Consider the following 21085-nt stretch of genomic DNA (forward strand, 5'->3'; position numbering starts at 1 on the left):
ATTGCATAGCAGGTACGCTATTTCACTCAGATTGGATGGAGCTTGAGGCTGCTGATGGCCTCTCCCAAGGCCCCACAACTCCCAAGGTCCTTGGCCCTATTCCATTAAGAGGCTTGCCTAACTTTCTCTCAGTCACTGTGAGGCAGAGTTCGAACCAGAGCCAGAACTCCTAGTCTAGTTCTCTAACCATTACTGCCTCACATTGACACTACGTTTGTTTCTGGAAATACAATATCTGTCTGAATTTATGCTATCTTTTTAGTTAACACTCTGCCCTTAGTAAATATAGAAAAGTGATGTATTCTTCAAAAGTAAGGTATTTAATCAAGGCTTAGAGAAATTTTTTCCTAGACATTTACTTTGCCTACCCTAAGAGGAGTCACTAATCAATATTATTGTTACTAAAGTAATAGGATTAATACAAGACCCACTTTACTGATCTTTCACTCTGGGCCAGGTAGCATGCTAAACTCTTTACAAATAATGTCTAATCCTTACATCAGCACAATCAGAAAAATGTCATAGCTTCATTTTAAAGATGAGGGACTGAGACTCAGAGAGACCAAATAACTTAAATTCACATGGCTTGCTAACATACATAGACTCTTCATTTAAAACCGGGTCTCTGGGATTCTAAATTCCTGATATTTCCTCTGTATCACTCCGCCTCCTTGTGTTAGTAGACAATATTCTAATGATCAGAGAGACTAAAGTTGTCTTATTTTTTAACAGACCTAATACTTAAATGTCTGTCCAGTAAACTGCATATTCCTTGAGGACAGCATGTCCTACTCATTTTTGGATTTCACATACCTAACAAAGTGCCTGGCACACAGCAAATGCTCAATAAGTGTTTAATAAATTAAAAAATTTTTTGAGTATATAGATATATCTAATATTTCAAACAAAGCATACTTTAAAACATTTTTAGTTTTTCTCAGTCAATAAAAGTCTTGACCAAATAAAATCTCTGTCAAGCTACGGTTTTCACAACATATAAAACTTTCTTTGTTTCCTAATAGCTGAGCTACAAGTAACTTTCTCACAGTTGGGGAAGGATCATGAGGTCACTCGGTCCACCCTGGAATGGAATGCCCACTTGTTGCTTGTTCAGGGAACTGATGATGCCAACAATTCTTTGTCTTTGGTATAATCAGACTCTGAAGTGGGTCCAGCCCTCTTGGTACAGGCTGCCAATGCAGGCAGCATCGCTTCCAGATAATTGCCCTCGGTTCTGCTGACTTGGAAAATCAACTCCCAGTCAGACAGTGTGCCCCTATTCAGATGGGACCAGTGTTTCTTAACCTTTTTTTTAGGGGCTGGGGGGTACTGGAGGAGATGCGTGAAACACTTTGAAATAAAAGTGGATTCATGTGAATCCTGAAGCCAATGTCAATCAACACCTAAAATAAGATTTAAAAGTAAACTATTTTACAAAACCAAGCATTTTCTTTTCCCACTTCTAAAATATTTTCTACTGGAAATGATTTGAGTTGGGTAAAGTATAGCCTTCAGTGGCTTAGATGGAGAGACATCAGAGTGATTTCTGACACTCCTTATGACCCAAAACAGTATTCAGCAGCAGCTTGTCCTGGTTATTTTTTCATTCTATTGTTGGCATTGGCACATCTGGGGAAAGTTCGTATTTCCATCAAAGAAAAACACAGGTTAAAAGAAAACTACATAGTATAATTTTATTTCCACTGAGTGAGCTTGGCAAGCTATTACAACTTTCACTCCTAAGCTCAATGTATAAGATGTTAGTTATCTAGGGGTTATACTCACTTCTTACACATTTAAAGGCAGCAATACATGCTGAGTTATGGCTATGAAGAATCTCCCTACGGCTATTCTCAGAGTCAAGACAGTGCCCTGACCACCGTTTACAAGTGTTTTTGACTTTGCAGTATTTGCAACTACAGATGGCACACACAAAGTATCCCCAAACACTTTCTTGGCAAAACCAGTTTGGAAACCTTTATCTTACTCATGAGGCATGTTTCTGTTATGTAATACAGCACCCTGTGAAGAATCACAAGGCCTGGAAGGACTGTACCCTCTCTGGCATTTCCAGATCAGAGGTGAAATAACAAAAGAATATGAACTGATAAGACTATAAAGAGGAAGTGTTTTATCAAGCTGTAGTTGAGGGAAATTGTAGTGATCCACCAAAAGGCCTGTTATTTGCTCTGGTAAATATTATCATTTTACTGTTTTACAACTGAGGAAGCCAAGTTTGGGATAATATAAGTAACTTTCCCAGTAGCACTGCTAGATAATATGACAAAGGTAAGATGACAAAGTCAAATGATCCCATATTCCAATACCACATGGATTCTAACATCCTTTCCTTAACTGAATATATGTGAAAAATACTATTGTTTAGTTATTTCAGTACTATGGGAGGCAACATTAGTGTGAATAATAGAGTGTAAATAAAAGAAACATTTTCTTAAACTTTGATATGTGTTTCCATATCTGTGTTTGAATATGGATGTTGCTAAAACCCTTAAAATTCATAAAACTGCCTCATTCCCCAAAGCCAGGATAGAAATTTAGCTATCTTGATTTCAAAGCAAATCTCATATTTCTTTCCCTTTCAATGACTTTTGGATTTGGAATTTCCAAGGCACAAAATGAGATTAATGTACTTATGGGGATAAAATAACTGACTTGAAATCAGAATTGTCTGAAACACATGGTTACCGTTTTGCAAAATATAATCTAGGGTTATACACAAGAAAGGTGATAATGTTAACAGAGAAGTTACTAGAACTGAGATAATGAAAATGTCATCGGAAAGTTAAAGACAAAATTTATTTTAGATAAGTCTGTATTGTTTACGCATTCACAGGACTAAGCAGGTGATACTTTAGTAACATGCCTTGCTATTTCTAAATCATGGAGAGACAGAAGAATGCTTGGAACTAAAAAGGCAGTTGAACTAATTAGTCTGCGATGATGTTTTCAGACTGAAATGTTATATTCTAAGTTTCTGAAAGAATTACACTTTGTAGCCAGCTAAAGATCCTGGAAAGGAATACACATATTAAACATCCTGACCAATATTTTCCTATCTACAAGGTTTTTAAATTCCTACAGCATATGATAACAATGGGAAATCTAGATAACTAAAACCGTATTATATGATATGGGATTGTGGTTTTCATTAAATAATACAACATCAAAAATATTAAATCAACAATAAAAGTAGTATATACTTTTAGAAATTAAAAAAATTAAAAAGAAAATTTTAAAATATACTGAAAGGTAAAGAGCAAAAACAAATACTAAATCATGCCAAACACAAATAAGGATAACATGTTGATGTGTTTTCTTCCTATCTTTTTTTCAAACATAAGGCTTGGGCATTTTTTAATACATATAATTGAAACCATACAAATCTGTACACTTGTTTTGCATTCTGTGTGAATCCACCCCATCTTATTTAACCATTCTCCTATAGTCAGACATAGAGAATATATTCTTTTCAAATATAAGTAACATTGTTACTACAATTATATTGAAAAAAAGATTGTTTCTAACAGTCTTTTGTTCTAGCAAAAGATGGTTGCTAGCAAGAGGATCAAAATATATAAATCATTTAAAATTTTATTAAACATTACAAACTATATTTCATTAGTTCTATGATGCACATTTAAAAAAATTTTAAATCTCTGAATTTGTAATGCAACATACAACCCATGATGTCAAATTTCACTTTTGGCCAGGCAGTAGTTTTCATTGTCTTCGTGTATGTGAACTCAGTGGGTACACCTGGTAGCAACAACTGGATCACAGTACCCCTCCACATTTTTGGTTCACAAGCTCTAAAAGTGATCATTTGAAGAAAAAATAACAGTCTTGGCTATTCCCTGAGAAATTTCTATTGACATCCTTCTGGCAAGATCAAGAACACACATTAACTCGTCATTTAACATTAGGTATATCTCCTAATGCTATCCCTCCCTGCCCCCCACCCCACAACAGGCCCTGGTGTGTGGCACATGTATACATATGTAACTAACCTGCACATTGTGCACATGTACCCTAAAACTTAAAGTATAATTAAAAAAAAAAGAAAAAGAACACACGTTTCAAAATTTACATACTGGGATTTAGCCACTCCCACCGAAAGAAGGACATAACATTTTATCCTTGATAGCACAGGAGACAAAATTTTTAGAGAAATGTGGACATAAACAACTCCAAGTAAAAGAGTAACATGGAGATTTGGATTCTGAATATAAAGTGGTTTGCTTGTATTTTTCTTTTTATACAGGCATTAGAAATATAAATAATAAAAATTCATGTCTAAAGAATTCTAAAATAACTAAGTATAAAACAAATATAATAAATGATAAGAAATCATTGTGTTAAAGTATAGGCAGCTTTATTTCTTCCTTAGTGATAAATAAAGTTGCATCTTAAAATTGAAGGAGTTAAAAAATATGATATTTTGACTATTGACTATTTAGATGAAAGGCATTTGAAAAACAGCAGGTGCAAAAAGATCACTCTGAACTCTGTGCTGTTTCTTAAACCCAGAAGATGAAATTCCCATGTGAAGGATGCAACATCCTCATCCTCAAGGACGAGAAGTCAAGACCAAGAGAGCTATATACAGACCTATGAAAATAATTCTTATCTTTTAACCTCCCCACATAATTTAGTTTTGTCTTCACAATCATTCTTTGTCCAATTCAGTATGTAAGTAACTGACACTTAACTGATTCTTCAGGTTTTCATGTCTTTATGAAGATGCCAGTACAATATAAAACCTGTATTAAACAGATCTGTGTGCTGTTCTTCTATTGATATATCTTATGGCAATTTAATTTTCAGACTCAGCCAGGATCCTAAGAGGATGGAAGTAGAGTTTTCCCATCTCTACAGTTTCTTGGAATAAAGATGAGAATCTAAACGATGGGAATGCCTACTTAGGAGGCTGAGGTGGGAGGATCACTTAAGCCTGGGAGATCAAAACCAGACTGGGCAACAAGGCAAGACTCCATCTTGAACAAACAAAGACTGGGTTGCTCCACTTGCTCTGGAGCCTGAGGAGGTGATCCTGGGAGAACTGACAAAAGCTGGCAGAAGGCAGGAATTCTTAACAAAGTCAGTTATCCTGGGTCTCTGTCTATAGCGTCTGGTTGAGAGAGGAAGACAAAAAAATTTTCCTTATTCCTTCCTTTCCAAATTCAGATTGGCAGAAGAAAAATGTAACAATTGGTTCTTTGAATTGTGACCCTTTTGAATTTGGATCTGGCTACTCCTTGGTCACTGATCCACACTTTCAGGAATGGTTCTAATTTTCCTTGTTTCTCTTTTGTATTATTTGTTATAAGGAGCAAATTCACAGTAAGATTCTCCTTTTATTTTCTTTTATGTCTTGAGAGCTCAGCTTTGTGACTAGCGAAAATATTATCTCTGGTCTCTGCCAGCCATTGGGGGTGCAAGTTGTTAGGCTTGCATCAGGCAGCTCAGCTAGCCCGCTGGCTAGGAGTCGAAAACACAAAGTGTCTCTTACTGTGACTGACAATGCCATCTCTCAGGGGAATTTGTCTCAACTGTCTCAACCTTCCATGCCTTGTTAACAATGGAGGTCTTGGCTTTCTTAGGCTATTTCTGGGAGTAACTCTGGATCTTGAGGTGCACTGCATCTTTTCCACCCTCTTTGGAACACACTCTTGCATCTAGGATGAAAAGACTTACTGATTTTAAGCCATAAAAAAAGCTTATTGGTTTTTAGTCAAAATTAAAGTAGGTATAATTAGATTATTTAGTAGATTTTCTTTTTTTTAACTAAAAGTATTTTTATGGATAGCTCTCTTTCTAGAAACAAACAAAAAACCACCAAAACTGTCCTATTGGTACCTATGGGAAGATATGGTTTAAATCAAGAAAATAAGTGCTTATATAAAGTATTATCTCAGGACAAATAAAAACTAACTTAAATGTTCTTTAAGGTCATGTGATCTGAGATAATCCTTGGGTTAAAAAAAAGCTAGTTTAAGGTTAGTGGTTTAATTAAAACAGGCATACCTTCAGAATTGTCAACATTAAATATAATACATACAACTTATTCTACCTGGATTTACTAATCAAAAATCTTATATATGTTTAAGATTGTAAAATTATAAATTCAATCTAAGAATAAAATGTACAATAAAAGTAAATTACCTAATGTATGTCGAGCATGACAGTAAAAGAGAAAAAGGAAAGGCTGAATGTTTAACTTTGTAGGTGCTTTACTTCGATAATGTTTAATACTTGCCTAATATATACAGATAAGGATAAAAATGGTCAGCAAAACAATAAGTTAATGATGAGATGTAATGTCTCACGAAGTTTTCATGAACAATTCAAGTACAATTGTTAAAACAAAGTAAATCATTAAATGTTAATGTAAATAGAATAACAGTTTATAAATAAACTTTTCAACACTGATATGTTTTATAAGCTATGTCTACCTAAACATAGTTTCCAGAATCTTTTTGGTGACTTAAAACCTTAAGTTATATTAACCGAAATGATGGGTATTCATGGAATGTCTAGATCATTTCCAAATAAAATACTCAAAAATTAATTGCTGAAAATAAGTTTAAGCCTATTTATGTTTGACTTATTGTTACAGAGGAACAAAAAATATTTGGGTCTATTAATAAACATGTCCTGTGCCACATTGACAAATTGTGCTATAAGATAGCATATATTTCCAGAAATTAAGAAATAATGTATTCACTGATTTATGAAAGACAATGCTTGCTTCCGAGTTCTCACCAGAAACCAAAGTCATTAGGAGTTAAGAATCTAATTAACGTATATACTCAAAATTACTAGAAATAATAGGGGAAACAGCTTTTATACAAAGTACACAAGGAAAATAGGACATTTTTGGTAAGAAAAGTTATAAGATATGAAAGATGTATTTTTGTTATGGAAAGAGTAATTTTGTTTTAGTTTAGAGGTATTTCAAAGGTTGTTTCAGAAAGAATCAATGAATAAAGGATAAAAACTGAAAGGATACAGAAAGTCAAAAAGAGAACAAAAGAGGAAATCTTATATAATCAAGCTGAGTAAACTGAATGAATTTACTACAAGGTTTTTTTAGAATAAGCCTTAATATAAGGAGTAAACTGATGCAAAACTAGAATTTGGTCTTCTCTATTAAAAGAACAAAGTTTGCCGGGCGCGGTGGCTCACGCTTGTAATCCCAGCACTTTGGGAGGCTGAGGCGGGCGGATCACGAGGTCAGGAGATCGAGACCACGGTGAAACCCCGTCTCTACTAAAAATACAAAAAATTAGCCGGGCATGGTGGCGGGCACCTGTAGTCCCAGCTACTCGGAGAGGCTGAGGCAGGAGAATGGTGTGAACCCGGGAGGCGGAGCTTGCAGTGAGCCGAGATTGCGCCACTGCACTCCAGCCTGGGCGACACAGCGAGACTCCGTCTCAAAAAAAAAAAAAAAAAAAAAAAGAACAAAGTTTTCCTGGAGATTAGTCTGATGTTGATAAGAAAACTATAAAACCATTTTACTTTACCTTTTAAATAATTTGCCTAGAAAACAAAGATTTTGTGTTTTACCAAAATAAATTCTTGTGCTTCATGTTGTCTTTTATCAGGTCTCAATAATTTTAAAAAACTGAGCCGTTAAAGAAGCTAATGTTTTCCCTACAACCTTTTTTAAGTTTCCATATTTGCCTTTAAAACCTTTTGTTACCCTGGTATGGTTTCACAGTTAATTGTGATCCTCTTTAATCAAGTGTTTAAACATTTTGACAGTTTTGACAACTTTCTAAAATTAAATTTTTCTTTTCTTTTTTCTTTTGAGAGGGAGTCTCACTCTATCGCCCAGGCTGGAGTGCAGTGGCGCAATCTCAGCTCACTGCAACCTCTGCCTCCAGGTTTAAGGATTCTCCTGCCTCAGCCTCCCAGGTAGCTGATATTACAGGTGTCCACCACCACACCCAGCTAATTTTTGTATTTTAGTATAGACGGGGTTTCACCATGTTGGCCAGGGTGGTCTTGAACTCCTGACTTGAAGTGATCCACCTGCCTCAGCCTCCCAAAGTGCTGGGATTACAGATGTGAGCCACTGCACCCGACCAGAAATGTTCAAAATGGGATCCTGAAATGTCTCAAAATCATTTATCCTCTCTCCTTATAAAAAGAGAGATCCTAAACTAATTAGGCTTATTTGGTATGCTAAATGTACATGGGATGCACTGTCAAATAATAGATTATATTTAACCTTCTTTGAGCTATATTTGTTGTTATTAATATGACTATTTCCAAAATACTCATATTACTAGATCATGAATTCTTCTAGTTTCCTCTAATATTTGACTACAACTCTCCAAATTAATATTTCCAAATTTCTCCCATCCTTCTGACTTGAAATCTCTAAAAAATTAAAATTGCCCTTTTCCTAAGACCCTGAAAGCTGAAACTGGACAACCTGATATAAACTTCAGAGAAATCATTCTATGAGATCATGTGTAAATAACTTTCATGCCTGCTGCTATATAGATTACTTAGAAAGTTCATCAGCACACCCAATGGCATTACCAGAGATATTCAGACTACAAACCAGGATTCATCACAATTGCCACTACTTGTACTCACTCCTCTATCTAAAGATGTTTAGAGCCCAACATCTAAACATCTGCTCAACTGACTGCCCACTGGACTAAAAAATTGGGTTTACAACTTGCTCCAACTATTATACTTTTTCCTTTTTTTTCCCCCAAATAAATGCCTCTTATATAGCACTTGTTTGCTTACATCATCTAGAGGTCTAACTTAGATGGGAGCCCACCTACAACACTGCCTCCTAATATGAGATACAACTGCTTAATTGGACTGAACTATTCTCATAACTAAGACTGATCCATTAAGATTTGGGACAATATACTTAGAATTGTTATCTTCTGCTTGTTCCAATTAATGTTCTTCTCTCCCTTTGCAGATATTTTGCTACTCACTTGATTTTTCTCTTCACAGCTAGCGACTCAGCTTTTAATATGTGAAACTTCCAGGGAAGTTCCCGATGGAGGAAAATGGAGTTAAAATACTGACTATTTAAGTTAAAGGCACTGGAAAAACAGTAGCTGTACTCTGACCTTTGTGCTGTTTCTTAAAAGCAGCAGATGAGATTCCCGTGTGAAAGATGCAACATCTTTATCCTCAAGGACAAGAAGTCAAGACCAAGAAAAGTTTACACATAACTTGATAAACCAACTCTTCTATCTCCCCAAATAATTTATGGCTTCTTCATAACTTACTATTCTTTATCCATTAGTAAGTGACTGTGTTTCTTCCGGTCTTTGTTTCTTTATGATACCTCCAGTGCCACCTAAAACTTGTATTAAATAATTTTGTATGCTTTTCTCCTATTGATCTGTCTTATGTCAATTTAATTCTTGGACTCAGCTGGGACCCTAAGAAGATGGAGGTGGAATTTTGCTGCCCGCACAAGATCAATGACATTTTAGATCCAAGAAACACACTGTATTGCCGAATTGCTCTTCAAAGGTGTTACATAAATTTACAAACCAGCAAAGTGTGATGGTGGCCAAACAGTTAAACATTTTTAAATTATATTAAAATATTTCAAAATTCTATATTACATATAGAATATATTAGGAAATAAAACATAAAAACTTATTAAAGCATTTATATTTATGAAAGACTAATTTAATATAAATTTCCACACATCTTTCACTTTGTGCAAACTAGGTGCATAAGAAATATTTGTTGATGATAATGTGCTTCTTAATGCTGTAGTAGCAGAATTGAAATACAATATTATTGAGGTAATAGTTAAACATGAAATATTTTGATGTTAAAATAGTTTGCCTTTTGGCCAGGTGCGGTGGCTTACACCTGTAACCCCAGAACTTTGGGAGGACGAGCTGGGCGGATCATTTGAGGTCAGGTGTTTGAGACCAGCCTGACCAACATGGTGAAACCCTGTTTCTACTAAAAATACAAAAAAGTTAGCTGGGTGTGGTGGTGCATGCCTGTAGTCCCAGCTATTCGGGAGGCTGAGGCAGGAGAAATGCCTGAACTTGGGAGGCAAAGGTTGCAGTGGACCAAGATCGCACCACTGCATTCCATCCTGGGCAACAGAGTGAGACTGTCTCCAAAAAAAAAAAAAAAAAACAAAACAAAACACACACACACACACACACACACACAAAACAGTCTGCCTTTTAAAAGATATTTATAGTAAAGGAAAACTTATAACAGATTCACCCTCATCCCCTTCACAACTAATACATCACAGTTTCTCTAAAACTGTGTTTCTTTAATTGTCAGAACAACAGCTGGATTTAAATTAAGATGATGCAAGATCTGGAGGATCTAGAGAATATAATAATAAAAACGTAGAATAAAATAATTTAAGCTTTTGTTTATTAAGTATCTATAGAACCAGGCCAAATACACACATCCTATCAAATAAAAATTTCACGCAGTAGGAATTATTATCCCTAGTTAACAGAAGATGAAACTAAATCTCAGGCCAAGTATTTAGAGTGAAATCACAGTGGCAGTCAATGGCAGAGAGGATTCAAATTTAGGTCTCTCTGACTTTGAAGCATTTTACAATTTATTTTAATCATTACATTCCCAATTTGTAACTAAATACTAACTCTCCTCTGTACCCAAGCAAAATTCTGATCTCCAAATTACAGACACAAGACCTAAAGAAAATACTTCCAATATGTAAGACAAATGATTCATATCCCTTATAAACAAATCGCTCCCACAGACAAGGCTGATAGTCACAGATATGACGAGGCAAGTCTAGGAATATAAATACAAATTGCTAATAAATATTTAAGTAAATATTTAAAAACACTTTATCTTACTAGTGAATGGGAACTGCAAATTGAAGTAAGATACCATTTTTATTTATGAGATAGACAAAAATTCAAAACATCACAATGAGGACAGGATTTGTGAATTAGTATCTATAAAAATATTTATTACTATTTTTGGGACTACAAAATAGCACCTATTTTAAAAAGTCAAGATGTACATACCTTTTGGCCTATTGAGACTATTTCTTAGTATGTCTCCTATAGAAATATTCACCCAAGTGGGCCAGGATGTATGTTTGATAATTTTTTTTTTTTTTTGAGACAAAGTCTCGTTCTGTCGCCCAGGCTGGAGTACAGTGGCACAATCTTGGCTAACTCAACCTCCACCTCCTGGGTTCAAGCAATTCTCGTGTCTCTCGAGTAGCTGGGATTACAGACATACGCCACAACATCCGGCTAATTTTTGTATTTTTAGTAGAGTAGGGGTTTCGCCATGTTCGCCAGGCTGGTCTGGAACTCCTGGCCTCAGATGATCCACCCCCGTTGGCCTCCCAAAGTGCTGGGATTACAGGCATGAGCTGCTGTGCCCAGCCATATGTTCGAGAATATTCTTAACAGCAGTGTTGAAATTATAAAGAATTAGAACAAATTTAATCAGTTGGGGACTGATTAAATTGTGGCACATTCATTAGAATATAATTCACACTTTTAAAATAATGAAGTAGATGTACAAGTAGTGGAAGGATATCTGTGATATGTTACTGAATAAAAAAGCAAGTTGCAGAATAATGTATTAGTTATGATACAATATGGTTAACAAAAATAATGTATGTCTGTACTTTACAATGAAAGCTATAGCAGGCTAGAAACTGAATTGTTAAAAATGGTCACATCTGGCTGGGTGTGGTGGCTCACGCTTGTAATCCTAGCACTTTGGGAGGCTAAGGCGGGATGATCACTTGAGCTCAGGAGTTCAGGACCAGCCTGGGCAACACAGTGAGATCCTGTCTCTATTTTTAAAATAAAACAAACAAAAAAAATTAAAGGAAAAGAAACAAAAAAGGTTACATCTAAGGAGGGAAAGTTGCAGGGAAAAGAAACATCATAATTTTGGTAAAATTTAGTAGTTTTCAACTATTTTCATCATCATAAAAATATTTTTAAGTAAAAAAGATAAACTTTTATTATTTTATTTTTTATTTATATATTTTTTGAGACAGGGTCTTGCTCTGTTACCCAGGTTGGAATGCAGTGGCACGATCTCAACTAACTGCAGCCTTGACCACCCGGGCTCAAGCAATACTCTTGCATCACCCTCCTGAGTATCTAGGACTATAGGCAGGTGCCACCACGCCTTGCTAATTTTTGCTTTTTTTTTTTTTTTTTTTTTTGTAGAGACTATATTTTGCCATGTTCTCAGGCTGGTCTTGAACTCCTGGGCTCAAGCGACTGGCCTATCTCACTCTCCCAAAGTGCTGGGATTACAGGCATAAGTCACCATGCCCGGCCTGACAGAAACATTTTTAAAAGTGAGAAAAGTATATTCCTAAACGTGTTGCATGGATAGAAATTGATTTGAGAAAAATCTTAAGAAGATCAAGTTAAGGAGACAGAGTTGCAAACCATGTGGTCCAATTGTCTCACAGTTAAAATTCTTCCAATCTGAAGATGCTATCTTCTGTTTACCTGATCTTCTCATTGAAATTACTGAACTGTAATTTATATATAATAAATTTCAATCAGTTTTAAGTATACAATAAGTTTTTACAAATGATAGAAACACCACTACACATTTAGTTTTAAGGCTTCTGTGTCACTCTTGCTAAGGATCTGATAACTCATTATTTCAGGCACATTTACACTTTAACAGAATTCTGTTCACATCCTTTAAAACAAAGGGATAAAACTCCTGTTAGGATTCTTCTACTGAAGCACTTTATGTCAGGACAAACTATCCATGTGCCATAGCCCAGGCGACTCATGAAAGCAAGATACAAATAAGTATCTGGGAGATCTCTAGAGTCCAGACAAGTACTCAGATTCTAGAAGATAAATTACCCACTGGAATTCCCACTCATTTTCTATTTGTTCCCCATTCACTTGTGCCTGTCAATTCTCTATGCCCCAGCTTCTCGGTTCAGTAGCCTCAGTTTGCTACTTCACTTTTGGCTCCCTTTGATTTTGGGTAACCTGTGAACCCTCCACCTATTTGCTGTTTTCACCTTGGCCTTGGCTCGCTTCTACAGTATTTGCTCACTTCATTCACAGTTGCATCTTCTACTCCCACCTAGCCACTTGGAATAAACTGTCTAACCCCCAACATGGACACTTAGAACTTAGCTCAATTTTTTAAGGATAAAAAATATTTGGGGACTTTTCCCTGTCAACTCACATCATACTTTGAAGAACTTTCTCCTGTGTTCATGGTTGAAGCTGGTTCTCTGTTCTTCCTTTTACATCTTTGAATTCTATATTTGGTTTGCCTCTTAATTTTGACTAGGCTCTTTGACCCAATCTCTAATTGAGCAATCTTTAAACTTAAATTCATATTTGGGGTTAGAGATATATTATTATTATCATTTCTTAGACAGGGTCTCACTCTGTTGCCTGGGCTGCAGTGCAGCTGTGAGATCCCGGCTCACTGTAGCCCTGACCTCCCGGGCTCAAGCAATCTTCCAGCCACAGCCTCTCAAGTAGCCAGGTGTGGTGTTTCATGTCTGTAGTTACCCAGTTAATTTTTTTGTATTTTTTGTAGACAGGGTTTTGCCATATTGGCTAGGCTGGTCTCGAACTTCTGGGCTCAAGTGTTCTGCCCGCCTCGGCCTCCCAAAGTGTGGGGATTACAGATGTAAGCCATGGCACCTGGCCTAGGAAATGACATTATAAACATCTATTTCAGTTGACCTTTTTTTCCCCAAGCAGCCTGTATTACTTTTGCAACTTTTTGTATAAAAAAAATCACTTTAACACAAAGAGTAAGATGGAAAGTCACAGCTATTTCAAGGGAATCATTTGCCAGATCTTGACTTTATCTTCACGTGAACTCTTTCCCAAGAGATCTTTACCATGGCTCATCTCCCTCATTACAAAAGAAAGGCAAATTTCTCAATCATCCTGAACTTTACTATAATGCTTCAAGTATAAACACCTCCAGCGTACAAAATAAAGGGAAAATCTGAGGTAGTAAAGTTGGCGTTGACAAAGTGAATTATTCTAATGACAGGATAACAATAATTTTTGCAAGTGAGGGGTTTTCCAATTCCCTTTTTTTTTTTAAACAGAGTCTCACTCTGTCACCCAGGCTGGAGTGCAGTGGCACAATCTCAGCTCAATGCAATCTCCACCTCCTGGGTTGAAGTGAGCACATCTAATTTTTGTATTTTTAGTAGAGACAGGGTTTCACCATGTTGGCCAGGCTAGTTTCAAACACCAGACCTCAAGTGATCCACCCACCTCAGCCTCCCGAGGTTCTGGGATTACAGGCATGAGCCACCATGCCTGGCTGGGTTTTCCAATTCTTTGCTGTCAGCAGAACTGGAGGAGGACATAATCCATTACATCAGCTGACATATATTAAAAATAACTTTTTCCCTTTTTTAAAACTACATGTTAGAGTTGTGAGAAAAAAATTACTTAATAATAAGTCATTATGTGGGTTTTCTTTTTGATGCATAACTTGGAAAGACTTCAAAATGACATGGCTACAACAAAACTTTTTACATTTGTATCTACTTATTTATGTAAGCATAGTTTCTCAGGATGTAAAATACGCATATTAAAAAGTAGGAATGGAATTTATGCTGAACCTTGTCTCATTCTAGCAGCTAGTAACATTTATCAAGGTAAAATTATCCTAATTTGAAATTAAAAAAAAATAGATCCGCCCATCTCCTTAAGGGTGCAATTCCAATAAAAATTTAGCTTTTGTTTCTAATAATTGCATACATTTTATGTACTATACTTCTTTTACGTACCAATGTATTGTTTCATTGAAAACTGGAGAAACTTTAACACTCAGAGCTTTAGGATCACAAAATGTCATTTTATAATTCAATTAATATGGATATTATTGTTACAGAAAAGTATGGTAGGGTGATCAAAATAACATTTTCAAGCTTAAAAACTACGTTAAGATAAAAGTATAAAAGGAGAGTAGAATGAAAACCTGAGTTCAGAGAAGGAATTATGTGGTAATTAGGACTGTTAAAGGGGAAATTGTTCATCCATACATAAAAACACTTTTATTATGGAAAATTTCAAACATACACAAAAATAGAGAATGATATAGTAAACCCCTACCACTTGGCTTTAACAATTACTAGTATTTTGCCAATATTATTTCATCTATTCCTCTTTTGCTTTTTTGGCTGAAGTTTTAAAGGCAAATTTTAGATATCTGTTTATAATAAATCATGTATTTGCAAAGCAAATGATGATAGGTGTCAATTTAATATTGTACTTTGAGTTAATTAGAAACATTACAAAAGAGTAATATTTTTTAATGTCAATTTTTTTTTTTTTTTTGAGACAGGGTCTCATTCTGTTATCCAGGCTGGAGTGCAGTGGTGCCATCTTAGCTCATTGAAATCTCTGCCTCCTGGGTTCAAGCAATTCCCCCACCTTAGCCTCCTGAGTAGCTGGGACTACAGTCCGCCTGGCTAATTTGTTGTAGTTCTTATCCAGACGGGGTTTCACCATGTTGGCCAGGCTGGTGTCAAACTCCTGACCTCAGGTGATAAACCAGCCTTGGCCTCCCAAAGTGCTGGGATTACAGGCATAAGCCATCACACCCAGTCTAATGTCAAGATTTTAAAATGTCAATATTTAAAATATATAATATGCAAAATTTACAATATACAATAATTATAATAGACTATTTTGTTGATTCTAAGAAGGACATTAATAAAAAAGGATAAGTATGACACATTGCTTTTCTTATTTTGTTTTAAAAAACGCTACTTTCAAAAATACATATTTTGTTTTGGACATAAGTATACATTATAACAAGAGAGTAATATAATATTTTGCAGCTTTAGATGCCTTGCGACATCATTGTAGTCTGTCCCTTCTTTACAATTCCAAAATACAAGAATTCTGAACACTAAATTTTTCATAAATTTAGTGTATGCTTATTGGGCAGCAGAATCTACCAGAAATGATGTGAAGTTAATTTGCTTAATGTGAATATATTTTTTACTGCAAATATAGTCACTATGTTTGATTAGAGAGTGCTGCCTCAGACCCTGATGGAATATTACATGCATGATGAAAGGCAGCATATGTTTTTAAAAAAAATGTCTGAAACATTTTTAACATATGACCTCAAGGGTTTCAGGTAAGATGTTCTCACTTGTAAGTGGGAGCTAAGCTATGAGGACGCAAAGGCATAAGAATGATATAATGGACTTTGAGAACTTTGGGGAAGGGTGGAAGGGGGATGAGGGACGAAATACTATACATTGAGTACAGTGTACAATGCTTGGGTGAAGGTGCACCAAAATCTCAGAAATCACCATGAAAGAACTTATCCAGGTAACCAAAAACCACCTGTTCCCCCAAAACTACTGAATTTTAAAAAATTTTTGGCCAGTCACGGTGGCTCACACCTGTAATCCCAGCACTTTGGGTGGCCAAGGTGGGCGGATCACGAAGTCAGGAGTTTGAGACCAGCCTGGCCAACATGGTGAAACCCCGTCTCTACTAAAAATACAAAAATTAGCCGGGCGTGGTGGTGGGTGCCTGTAATCCCAGCTACTCGGAAGGCTGAGGCAGGAGAACTGTTTGAACCTGGAAGGCAGAGGTTGCAGTGAGCTGAGATCACGCCACTGCACTCCAGCCTGGGCAACAGGGCAAGACTCCATCTCAAAAACAAAAAGCAAGCAGACAAAAATTTTTTTTTAAAGTTTCAGGTAAGGGGTTGTGAATCTGTAGTCATATATTTTATTTAATTTAGCTGTCAAAAATTGACATGGTATATTTTTAACCCATTTATTGCATTACTTAACTTTGCAGTTGGCAGTCTGGTCTCTGTTGAGTTAACAAAATGGAATATAGTATAAAGCAAATAAGCACCACATTCATATAGCTGAGGCCCACAGAAGCAGAAAGAACTATGCTTATAAGTAAAAATACCAGGATCTTTAAATGGAACTCAGCTAACATATGACAACTTTTTTTTTGGTATTAAACTTATTTTGTCTAAAATATAATCAAATGCTAAAAGCTTGCATTATTATTAGACCCATTTCCATCTAGAAATAGCAACTGATTGATGAAATCACTAAACAAACTCCATGCTGGAAATCTTAATCATTTGAGTTATTTCTTAAACCCCTCTTTGCTTCAAATACCTTATATTCCCCAAGCCCTATAGTCCCTCCTTCAAGTAATATAAGTGGGACCTTTATGGCTTAAGTAAACAATGAAACATGCTTTGTCTCTTAGAAAAACATTCTGCAGAAATTTTCCAAAATAGAAATAGTATGTCTTCTTCACATTTTGACTGTGGCAAATGTTCTATTTGTACAATCTAAAAAAAAAGTCTCAATTGTTCAGTGTAATATCTGACAATCCACAAGAACCAAAACCATAGTGCAATAGGCTGGGCGCAGTGGCTCACGCCTGTAATCCCAGCACTTTGGGAGGCCGAGGCAGGGGGATCACCTGAGGTCAGGAGTTCGAGACCAGCCTGGCCGACATGGCGAAATCCCGTGTCTACTGAAAATACACAAATTAGCCAGGTGTGGTGGCAGGCACCTATAGTTTCAGCTACTTGGAAGCCTGAGGCAGGAGAATCGCTGGAACCCAAGAGGCAGAGGTTGTTGCAGTGAACCAAGATCATGCCACTGCACTCCAGCCTGGGCAACAGGGCAAGACGTCATCTCAACCAAAAAAAAAAAGTAATAAAATAAAATATATAAAGCCACAGCAGTAAGCATATGAATAACAAAAGAATCTTAAAATTTGTTAGACCAGGCATGGTGGCTCATGCCTGCAATCCCAGAACTTTGGAAGGCTGAGGCGGATGGATTGCTTGAGTTCAGGAGTTCGAGACCAGCCTGGGCAACATAGTGAAACCTCATCTCTACTAAAAAAAGCTGGTTGTGGTGATGCATGCCTGTTGTCTCAGCTACTCTGGAAGCTGAGGTTGGAGAACTGCTTGAGCCAGGGGAGGTCAAGCCTGCAGTGAGCAGTGATTGTGCCACTGCACTCCAGCCTAGGGGACAGAGTGAGTCCCTGTCTCCAAAATAAATAAACAAGAATAAAATAAAATTTGCTTAGCAAAGAGCATAACACTACAAATAGCAAAAATTAAAGTATTATTTAAGCCAGCTTACTGGATTTATGCATTTTCTTAGGTGTTTAAAAATCAATTCTAGTTCTTAATAAGAATTACTTAAGTTATGGAGTTGTATTTACTAAGATATCTAAAATTAAAATAACATCATCAGGATGCTAATCAAAAGTTGTAAATTTTAAGATCAGTGAAAAATGTGAACTACAAGGTTTTATATTTTCTTCTAGTCTGGCAGGAGGTTTGGTTATTATTTTATTACAATTCATTTCTAGTCTCAGAACTGTTGTGTTAACTGAATAGTCACAGGACTAGGAAGAAGGGAAGATACTTTTTTCCCTCCTCTTTCTCTAGCCTAATATTCTGGCTAATTTTTAAGTGATTTTTCTATTAATCACATGCCTACTGCTGTGATTTTATTTTTCACTCAACTATATTGCCTCTAGCCCTACTTCAGAGTGATCGCTCTATTCCCTTATCCTCACCATTTAATAATCTCTCCCCAACATTTGGTCCTAATCTGTGGCAGCGCAAGAACCATGGCAGTCAGAGGTACCAGGGTAGTTGCAGGAGCAGCCACTGATTTAAAATAAAAAGCAATGGAGAGGCCGACCACAAACCAGCACCAAGTGAACCAACAGGCATAACCAAACTCCTCTTGACTGTTGTCCAATGCTCACTGTCCCCTGAACCCCATCTTGTCCTAAAACATACACTCTGGAAAAAGGCATGTAAAGAGTCAGCTCTCGGAGTTCCAAAAGTAGTGAAAAGAAGTAGTAACATAAATCATCATTAAGGGAGATCTCACAACTGCTAGATATTTATGCTTAAAACAGTATCTGGTAGCATTATACATGTTCATATATATATGATCATTTCTCATGCTCAACTATTTTCTAAGGCAGAGAAACTGAGATATGCAGTGATTTGTCCAAGTATACACGACTAGGTGCATATGGCACTGATGTTTTCAGAGTATAGTGGTTTAGAGTGTACTGGGGGTCCAGACTTTGAAGGGTGGAATCTTGACTTCACCATTTCTGAGCTGTGTGATCTTGAGTAAGTGATTTAATCTGCTTATACTGTACATGAGGATTTTCACTGGGTTGTGTCAGGGATTAAATATATTAATATATGTAAAGCACTCTGGGACAGTGGTCAAGCTAAGTGCGTGCTTCTATTCACTTCCCAGGAAATAGCGTTTTCTAATCTATTGATTTAAGTAAAAAGAAAAGTCAACATTTTTGCTTCTGGATTATACTGCTTGTCCAATCTTTAGATAAATAGCCAGGTAAGATTCTAAAAGAAGCAACTAGCCTGGGAGAAGCAACTGTCATAGGAAGGCACTAAATATAGAAGGTAAAAAGGTAATCACTCACCAGTAATAAGCTCAGACGGCAAAAATCCACCTGCTCTCAGAATGTAAATGAGAAGCCTGGTTGCTCTCTGAGCTGTTCAGGCTGCACCCTCTCAATCCGCATTAAGTAGTAATCTACCTATCTTTAAAAACTATTGTTAACACTCTATTATCTGAAGGTAACTCAAGAATTAGATCCTCCTTGGCTTCGTTTATGTCCAATGAGTGATATACAAACATGATTTGTTATTATTAGGAATAAAATACATTTTATAATAAAAATATTTCCTTGGTGGTGTGAGGTATACATGGATTAATATGTATAATGCTCTTAGAAGTGCTTGATGTTAATTATTAGTATGTGCCCTCTTCCTTATTTTCACCTACTGACCCCTGACAATCATGCCAGTCACACACTCAACCCTGCTTTCAGCTGCTTTCGCTAAATTAACATAATACCTCTGGGACAACAATCTCAAGATGTTCACTGTTCTAACTTCCACATTATCCAAGGTCTCATTAAAGGTTCATCTAGGGAAGAGGCCTGTGGGACATTTGAGATATCTGGAAGTGGCTAGGTGTCCTTGCTGTAAACCCATCTATGTCCTAGGGTAGAGCCCTCCCCCATTTCGGTGAGGAGTGAAGTCTTTGCTGAGGGCTTTAGGAATGGATGGTTGTGAGCTTTCCTTCTCACTCCCTGTTCCCATCCAGCCTCTTGTGCTCCCATTATCGACCACGTTTCTAAATTTTCATTTGGATTGCTTTATTTCTGACCTAGCTTAGCTAGCCATTAAGCTCTGTCTTATTTATATAATTATGAGGTTGATTTTTAAAAAAATATATATACAAGGGAAATATGAGTCTTAAATTTTTCTTAAAATTTTTTTTTTCTAGCTGTTTGTTCACGTTTCCATGTTCCAATTTTCAGAACAAATTAAGTTTTTCTTAAGACATTCTCTGTAGAAAGACAACACTGCATACTCAAATTCTTTAATTCATTTAAAGATTGTGTGATTCCAGATAAAGAACTTGTTTTTTTCTGGTAAGAAATAACTTACCTTAAATGAATTCCTTACTTCTCTTAAAGCAGGGAGGAGCCTGATCTCTAATATAATCTGTGAATGTAACATCCATTAGAACACAACATGGTTTGCTTTCCACTCTTTCATTTAAAGAGTTTTATATTAGACCTTGGCCATATATTTGGAGAGGAGGAAGAGAACCGTGATAGAGATATGGCCATGACCATCTAGCTTTCTCAATGGACAAGTGGATTTGATACAAAAAGACCTCAACTCTGAGCCAACCCAAACCTGTAGTACACTGCGGGATAAAAACACAGAAAAGAGCCGGGCGCAGTGGCTCACACCTGTAATCCCAGCACTCTGGGAGGCTGAGGTGGGCGGATCACGAGGTCAAGACATCGAGACCATCCTGGCCAACATGGTGAAACCCCGTCTCTACTAAAAATACAGAAATACAAAAATTAGCTGGGCGTGGTGATGCGTGCCTGTAGTCCCACCTACTCGGGAGGCTGAGGCAAGAGAACTGCTTGAACCGGGAGGTGGAGGTTGCAGTGAGCCAAGATCGGGCCACTGCACTCCA

At 36.5% G+C, this 21085-nt stretch overlaps 1 long non-coding RNA gene across 1 annotated transcript in view; it reads left to right on the forward strand.

Annotated features, from left to right (window-relative positions):
- The window catches only part of LOC134737229 (uncharacterized), a 40835-nt gene extending 31437 nt beyond the window's left edge, over positions 1 to 9398 (forward strand). Inside the window, exon 2 of the long non-coding RNA XR_010121918.1 lies at positions 9007 to 9398. This is a non-coding gene — a long non-coding RNA (uncharacterized lncRNA). The remainder of the gene's footprint in view (positions 1 to 9006) is intronic.
- The last annotated feature ends 11687 nt before the right edge of the window (positions 9399 to 21085 follow it).

The sequence above is a fragment of the Symphalangus syndactylus genome, chromosome 7 (genome assembly GCF_028878055.3).
Source record: "Symphalangus syndactylus isolate Jambi chromosome 7, NHGRI_mSymSyn1-v2.1_pri, whole genome shotgun sequence".
NCBI lineage: Eukaryota > Metazoa > Chordata > Mammalia > Primates > Hylobatidae > Symphalangus > Symphalangus syndactylus.